This window comes from Choloepus didactylus, chromosome 7 (assembly GCF_015220235.1).
Source record: "Choloepus didactylus isolate mChoDid1 chromosome 7, mChoDid1.pri, whole genome shotgun sequence".
NCBI classification, from domain to species: Eukaryota; Metazoa; Chordata; class Mammalia; order Pilosa; family Megalonychidae; genus Choloepus; species Choloepus didactylus.
In genome coordinates, this window is record NC_051313.1 from 136,376,646 (window position 1) to 136,385,476 (window position 8,831).

At 41.8% G+C, this 8,831-nt stretch overlaps 1 long non-coding RNA gene across 1 annotated transcript in view; it reads left to right on the plus strand.

Moving 5' to 3' along the window:
* Positions 1-1,879, plus strand: part of LOC119539546 — a 38,122-nt gene extending 36,243 nt beyond the window's left edge. The window contains exon 3 of the long non-coding RNA XR_005217900.1: positions 1,748-1,879. This is a non-coding gene — a long non-coding RNA (uncharacterized LOC119539546). The remainder of the gene's footprint in view (positions 1-1,747) is intronic.
* The last annotated feature ends 6,952 nt before the right edge of the window (positions 1,880-8,831 follow it).

The following is an 8,831-nucleotide window of genomic DNA, read 5'->3' on the forward strand; positions in this document are numbered from 1 at the left end:
CACAGGCATCCTGCGGGAACCTCTTCTTTTTCCCTAAGGCTCTGTGAGGACACGCCCCCGCCCCCTCCCCCCTGGTGCCTGGGCCATGCACCACTCTACTCCACTTGTTGGCTTTTGTCTTTCAGGCGCTGTGGGACTGTGTGTGGCAGGTGATTGTGTGGGGACAGCTCAGGAGTCCAATCTGCAGAGCCCGCTCCTGAGGGCAGGTGGGCGGTGGAGGTGACCGGGACAGTGCCAGAAGGCAATGTGACAGGGGGACCTCGGAAGTCAGTCACACAACAGAGAAACACACTCAAGAAAAGCAGACATTTAGGACCATAAACAACAGTTCACCTGTCGCCAAATGTTCATGCAAATCATTTTTATGAAAGGTGCATTTTATGAGCGTTTATGCTGTAAGGAAAGAGATGAATATGTATATTTCTCCTAGAGAATTAAATACAGAATAATCCATTAAACAAAGCGGACTGAGCAAATCTTTCGAATGAAGGATTGTCTTCCTGGAAGAAGTTTGTCTTCCTGGAATTTTTCTTTTTATTCTACTTTCAATTATTGCTTTTTGTTTTGGAAAATTATAAAAAAATTAAAAAAAAAAAAAAAAGATCTGAAAGAGATCTTAGAGATCATCTACCAGCCCCTCATTTTACCTACTACAAACATTAAGAGAGGTTATGGTTAAGGTTAAGGATTCTTGGAAATAAAAAAAAAGTCCTGGATCCTTCCAAGGGAACTAGGTCAGTTCTGTTATATGACACTGATTATCTACTATAAGTAATTTAAACAAATTTCTCTTTCCTTCCCGTTTACTGCTTGGATGATGTTTGTCAATTTTTCCTTTACTAAAATTGAAGAAGAGGAAAGAAGAGAAGATGTAATTCAAAGCAAAGTATTGTAATTTATGAATGAAGTGTTGAAACCAGGCTAAAATGGTGTTTTGGGAACATCTCTGAAAGTAGTAATTCACTGGTGTAATAAGTTGAATGAAATGTTCCAACTCAAAACTGGGAAAATTCTCAACTAGAATAATCCAACAGAGAGAACACCTATAAAATGTTCTCTAGGAAGTTTAATGAAATGTTTGTAGAATGGACTTTCAGAGTAAGATACTGCAGATAACTTTTTTTTTCTTTGAAGGCAGTCTGTGAGCAGATGTTTGCTAGGACATCAATGTGAATGAATGGGGTAGTATCTAAATGTGTTATCAGGTATCTTTTGGAATATCATATTTGCAGTCCAAATGTTGTACAAATGCTTTTTTTCCTGGGGTTTACTAGAACTAGCTCATACTGGCTTATGCAAGCTGATTGTTAAATTTTTGGACCCAGTTAAACACACCCATTATTAAAAATTAAACTGTACAAACCTAAATTAAGGTAATACTCAAAACTTATCACTTACTAATTATTTTATTGCATTTTACAGTTATCAATGCTTGTGAGCTTGCTTACATCTACTGTATCTGTATGGTGGAAATACCATGTAATGGTGTTCATGGGCATTTCTCCCCAACTCCACATTTGATGATGTCACATTTGGTAGTTTGAAATCAGCCATGGTGGGAACATGTGCCCATGAAAATTGGCAAATGCTATTCATCAGGGCTTTTTTTTATTCTAGAGAGTCGATTATGAAACATCTACCAGCCTTTCCTTTTATATTCACGAATGCCAAAGAATGACTCTATTCTGTTCACCTCTCTCTCTCTCTCTCTCTCTCTCTCTCTCTCTCTCTCTCTCTCTCTCTGCAGTGAAGCAGCCTTGGTCACTCCTGGCCCCGGCTATGGGATGACATATTGTACACTAGAGCTGAGACTATCTGAAGGCTCTGTTTGGTGCGTCCTTAAGTATCCGGCTTTGGTCTGGGAAAACCTGTTTCCACTCTAAACACTGCAAGAAAGACAAGTTCCTTGATTCTCAACAAAGCAAGGCCATTCGCTTGTTCATTTTAGAGTTTGGCTACTATCCTTGAGTTTTCTCTTCAGTTTTGAAGTCATGGGAAGTGAGGAATGAAGAAAGCTGGGTCTCACTAGGTCAGTTTTCTGCTTTGCTCCAATATTTATTTAAACTTGGGGTTTGCCTTGACCTCTGTTCTCTGCAGTGATGAGGATATTGTAAGGAACAATAAACTTCAAACTTAAATGTGCACCCGGGCCATCTGGGGATCTTGTTACAATGCAGATTCTGATTCAGTAGGTTTGGGGCGGGGCCCAAAATGACACATTTCTAACAAGCCCCCAGGTGATACCACACTTTCAGTAACAAGGGTATAGAACACCTCTGGATATTTAAATCATTACTTCTAAAGACAGAGAGTTAAAAGGATAAGTGGGAGGAAGGAGAAAGGAGTGAGGCGGAAAATGATAGGGAAAAATTAAGTTGATTAGGCAACAAAGTATAAAGGAATAGAAACTGGCCTCTTTTTATCAAGATATTCCCAGTCTAGTAAGAACCTCTGTGCTTAAAATTACAACTGGGAGCCCCAGGCCAAACCAGCATCTTATCCTTCTTCCCTGGTAGAGAGGGGCTTTTGTGAGTTATGGGGTTAGGGTGAAGAAGGAAAGAAAATACTTCCTTGCCATGATCCAGGCTCTTCTCTCTGCTCTGATAGTAAGCTCACCTGCCTGGGATGCAGGGTGTGGTGGATTGAATTATGTTGCACAGTTTAGACATGTTCCCGGTCTTGTTCCACATTCCCATGGGTGTGAAACCGTTGTAAATAGGTCCTCTTCTTAGTTAAGATGTGGCCCAATGGAGTGCGATTGGGCCTTAATCTGGATTACTGGAGTCCTTTATAGGCAGAAGAAATTTAGATATAGTGAGGGAAAGTCCCAGGGAGAAGCTGGAAGGTGGAAGTCAACAGAATCTGGAGGAGGAAGGAGGTAACATCGCTGTGTGATGGGAAAGCCAAGAAATTCAAGGATTGCCATCCAGCCAGTGTGTTACCAACCCCCGGGGGGATACAAGCCTTTTGGCCTCTGAGCCAGGAAATTGAAGCCAACCCATTGTCACAGCTGCTCAGGCAAATCTAAGACAGAGGGTAAAGCTGAAAGTACATATGGCTGCCTGCGGCATGAATAGAAATTTTTCTATGAATAGAAAACTTATGTGTTGACCTTCACTCACAAACATGTCCCAACTGACTCATTATTACAGGAATAACTAACAGATTGTAGTACTTGCTACGTTCTGGATAGTGTTCTCAGCGCATTGCACTTATTTATTTAATATCCCCAACAACTTCATGAGATAGGTACAGTTATCACCATCCCTCTCTTACAGGCGAGTAAATGAGATTCAGAATCATGTCTGAAGTTGTGTACACAAGGAAGTCTCAGTGCTGGGCTTTGAACCCAGGTTTTCTGGCTTCAGAGCCCATCATCTTCACTGACTATGAAGCAGGACCTTGAGTTGTTTTGCTAGCAGGGGACTTGGGTTTTTAGGGCATCAGTGTGCTTTCTCTTGATTCCAACTTGTGACTTGTTTTACAAGGCTCCTTTTGCGAGAGCTCAGGTTGGTCAAATCTGGCCATGAAAATGACTTTTTTTTTTTTTTCTTCAGAGCAACTAGCCCTTTATGGGTTCTAGTACACATTGTTGGTCTGGTAAGCACCAGGGCTTACATCAGTCGTTAAGATTAATGTTCTTTTCAAGGCCAAGGAGGTGTCTGGTCAGCTCTCTGTAGCCCTCTCCATGGGGGTTGCTCCAAATCCTCTCTCCTACCCCTGAGCCACTACTGACCCTGCAGTTTCAACAGAGGTCTTGCCCACTTCCTCCCAGAAAGAACAGAGGGAACCTCCTCCATTTCCTTCCTTCCCTACAACGTACATTTCATGATTGCCTTTACCCAATTATCAGAAGAGGTTGAGCATCTTAAATGCAGTGCAGCCTGGCCAGGTGGACAAATTAGCTCCTCACACTGTGCTTCTCCATTACTGCCCATGTGTGTGAGCGCACACACACACACATGAGCAACCAGTACTGACCCTAGGGCCAGTTTGGGATGGAGAGATCTTTGAGAAACACTTCTGTAAGGACATCCAACTTTAAAACTAGGAAGTCTGGGAGAGTATGGCTCAGCTTCTTAGGGCTCAAGGTCACGTCATGGAGGGTAATAAGGAAAGCTCAGGCTTCTGGCCCTGCTTCTCTATAATCCAGGGTTAGATCTCCCAACTTTGTACCTTACAAGTTATTATTCTCCCAACTTTGTACCTTACAAATTATTATTCTTCCAATGATTGGATCTTAAAGGCCAACTCCCCCTGGGTTATTGAGGCTTTGAGGAAAACTGGCTCACCAAATACTATGGCAGCATCATAATTTATAATAAGAAACCTAGAGGCCCCCATTGGAATCAGGAGTTCAGAGAGGTACTTTAAAATGGGAAAGATATGGGATTTGGGGTTCAGACATGTATTGCTATTTACCAGCTGTATTAGGGTTCTCTGGAGGAATAGAACCAACATTGATTTTTATATATATAATGTCAAGAGATTTATTATGCAGAATTGGTTCACACATGGAAACTGGCAAGTCTGAACTCTGTAGAGCAAACCACAGGCAGATAACTCCAATAAAGATGACTCTGAAGTCTGGCTGGCTGAACTTGAGGCTGAAATTCTTTTTGATTTCTGAAACCTTCCGTTCTGGCTTTTAAGACCCCCAACTGATTGGACAAGGATCCAGTTACTGAGGGTCATGTACTTTGTTGACTGTAGATGCAATCAACTGATTATGGAAGCAAAACTATCTACAAAATACCCTCATAGTAACAATCAGGCCAGTGCTTGCTTGACCAAACAACTGGCACTATAACCTAGCCAAGTTGACAAATGAAATTAACTATCACCTCAGCATTCTGACTTAGCCTCTCTGATCCCAGCTTCCTTATCTGTATTTATCCCTATCTCAGAGAGTATACTGGGTCAAAATGTAGACTAGGAAGCCAGAAAGCCATCAGTGTGAAAAATAGCCCCATTTTTCTTAAAGTATTTGGTAGAGCATATTGACACCATCTCTGTTAAAGGATTAAGTAAACAAAGGAAGCTGATGGCTATGTTGGTATTTCTATTTTTATCAGTCAATCATTTGTTTAAAGCAAGAGTTGGAAAACTATGGCCCAAGGGCCAAATGGAGGCTATGCCGGGTTTTGTATGACACACAATCTAAGAATGGTTTTTACATTTTTTAATGTTTGGAAAAAATCAACAGAAGAAGAATACTTGGTAACCTGTGAAAATTATGTGAAATTCTTATCTCAGTGTCCATAAATAAAGTGTTAATGTAACACAGCCAAACCCATTTGTTTACATATTACCCATGGCTGCTTTGTAGTTGCAAGAGCAAAGTTGAATAGTTGCAAAAAAGACCATGTGGCCTATAAAGCCTAAAATATTTATTATCTGGCCTTTTATGGAAAAAGTTTGCTACTCCCTAACTTAAAATGGTAAAGTAATTCCCATAAGAGTATTAAATAACTGTGTGAAACTCTAATGACCTGAAACAGTGTGCTGTTTCCAGAAGGGCCAAAGATTCCAAGAGAATAGATTCCACATGGTGGGGGACTTTTTCTCATTAAGTAACAGCACTCTCAGGCCTGTAAAACATGTTGTTAAGTGGCTTCACTCAGCTGGTAAAACCCTCCCAGGCTTTGCTGGAGCACCCTGTTCAACAGGAAGGCTGTTGAGTGTAGAACAAAAGTTCACTGTGCTGTTCTGCCGCTTTGCATCCTGAGATGTAATGCAGAGAGCATCGTAGCTTCTGGAAAAAGAAAAGAGAGCGCCAGATTGTTAGGAATGGGTTGGCATTTCGAGTGTCATCTTGCATTTAAAGACATAATCAAAAAACCCTACCTTGTTCCAGTTCTTCATGCCCCTTTGTCAGACATTCCAACCCAGATATTGGGCATCTGGAAAACAGTCCTCTCCTTCATGCACGCATTGTGTTACTCCAATGTGAAGTGCCTCTAAAGTTTCTATCTCTGGAATCTGCTGGGGCAGGTTGCCTCAGGAACAGTACTAAGTGCCTTTAGAAGGCTCACAAATCTGCCTTTGAACAGTTGTGTGATAAAGAAAACTACTATGACGATAGAAAAATGTACCAGATGCTGTCATTTTTGAAAAGAAAAACAAGAAAATTCACATAAGATTTTTGCAATCCCTTGCTAACGCTACCAATAATACCAGCAATGAATTAATGGAGTTGCATCAGAATGCAGAGTGCAAGCATATTTAGTGTCCCTTTAAGGGGCTTGGTCTGACAGACTCTTGCAGAGAACAGCCAGAAATAAATAAATAAGCCCACACACGGGGGGACAATTGTTTGCTGAACCTTGGCATTAAGCCAGCCATCTTGATGTTTGCTCATTCAACACAAACTGGGTAAATACTGACAGAAAACACCAATCTCAGGGTAATAACTCAGAGAAAGGCAGCTGGCAGCTTTACAATAAATGTAGCCATAATAATCCCATAGAATTATAAGGCTTCCATTTACATCTACCATTAAGAATGGGTTCTGAACCGTGCTTTGATATTACAAGGATCTAATACCATACCCTGGGCTACAGGAGGATGTAAACAGGAGAAGCAGTGCTTGCTGAGTGGCAGTTGCAAGGCAAGCTTGCTTTTTAGAAAGCTGTAACAACTCTTAAGGTTACACATGGCAATTTTCACACACGGATATTCTCACAATTAAAGAAAAGTAATATTTAAATGATTTTCACCGCTTCCAGTTTTGGCAGTACGTGGGCAACAAGCACTTAGACTTTTTGAATTAGTTGGTGTGATTTTCCCATGCTGGCCTAGAACATATTGTTTGAAGCTCCAGGGGAGTTTGGCTGCTCCAAGAATTGAAAGACTAGGGGAAGAATAAAGCATTCTAAGAGACTTGATTTTTTTTTTTTTTCCTCCACTGGAATGCGGTAGGAAGAATGCTGGGCCAGCTGGTGGGATTCTGATCCCAACCCTGGAAGGGCTAGTGGAGTGACCTTGAGGAAGTCATTTAACCTCCGGGTGTTGGTCCCTGACTTGTCAAAAGAGGAAGCAGGACTAAGAGATGCTCCATATTTAATAGCCCCTGTGGCAGTTATTCTCAAAGTGAGGTTACATAGCGTCTGCTTTAGAATAATCTCTGCTGCTTGCCATAAATGCAGATTCCCAGGAAGATGAATAAATGAACTGGATCAGAATCACAGGGATCTGTCCCACAGAATCTGGATTTTTAACAAGCACCTCAGGTTATTCCCATGCACAGGAATAATTGACACGTTGCAGAGAGCAGAGAGCAGATTAGTCTTCGGGCAGTGGAATGAGGCTGACCTGGTTTCGCCTTTCCTTGTTATTTCACCGAAGTCTCAGTTTACTCATCCTTAAAATAGAAGATAGTGGAAAGGCACGGAAAGTACTTCACTTGCAATATTTATTCAATGCATGGCAGCTAATATGATTTAGAGGATGTTTTCATGTTTAGGGGTCAATCTACTTTATTGTAAAGTAAATGAAATTCTGGATTCTGTCTCAAAGTCCACATATTTATCAAATTAATCTGACTGGAAGTGAAGAAAAAAGAAATTTTTCAAATGGTCAATTTTCTGAACAAGATTTGTTGTTGATGTTGTTTTAAACCATAATCTTGATCACATCTAATTTTTTTTTTTTTTTAACCAGCATAGTTGAACTATCTTCTAGCCTGATGCAGCAGACCAAAAAGCTCCAAGACAATCACAAAAGGGTATAAATATCGCATGTCCTATACCACAGGCTGGATGCAAGCATTGCTCCTTTTGTAGATGTCGCCTGTGTTCTTTTTCTCCAGAGAAGCATCCTCCTCAGCAAGAATGGGGTTCACACAAGTTCCTTGATCCCCTGCTTCTCCTGCTCCTTCCCTCCTCTCTGTCTTCTCTTTCATCAGGCCCTACAATTATAGCTGCTCTAGTGAGCTGCCTTCTCTGTTCTCTTTCAGAGCAAGCCGCAGTGAAGGCCTGATAGTTAAAATTGCTCGGAGGGAAATTATAGCCCTTCCCTTAGAAACTCTGTTGGATCTTGCCAGAAGAATCATTGTGGGGAAGCTGCTACCAATTTCTGTCTTCCTGAAGACTGTGAAGCCCAGGTACAGGGTATTGTGGAAGGAGGGAAAGAAAGAGAGGAAGGGAAGGAGGGAGATTGTTTATGCTGGGGAAAAGGTTGGGACAGTTTCACAACCAGCCAGGGGGCATAAGCGTAAGTATATCTGGACCAGCCCCCACGGGGAAAGAGGAATTCAGATCTTCAGTTTCCCTGTGCCTGAACGGGCTTTTTCCACATACCAGGTGGCATCAGAGCCATTGCTTATGGAAATGGCTCATTTCCATTTAGTTCTTCAGAATTATGCTGGGTCCCCCTAATCGCCAGCTGCCTTGCTGGGCCCTGTGTTTGGCCTATGGTAACGTCTGCTTCAGACCCTCCACTCAGTTAGGTGTCTGTGGGTGACATTCACACAGTGCCAGCCATGAAAGGGGTGGAGAGCCAGGCGGATGCTGATTTCGAACTAGAAGATTGTTGTTCCTTCTTAAAAACAAAACAAAACAAAGCCAAAAGACTGTGTTAGAAATGCCAGCTTGGGAGGGGAACATGCTAATGCAAAACTTCAGCTCAGATTTGTAAATGGTCCTATGTGGCTGCTGATGGTAAGATTTTATATGTGATTAGGAGCTAATATTAAGTAACTGGGTAGGTGAGAAAAGGCCATGCCTTCTGCTCATTCCACTGGACTCTTACCAGCCCACTAGGGGATGCTCTGCAGGACCCACAATTGAGGCTCTGACCTTCCAGTGGCTCTTTTTACTAATTCTCCCATG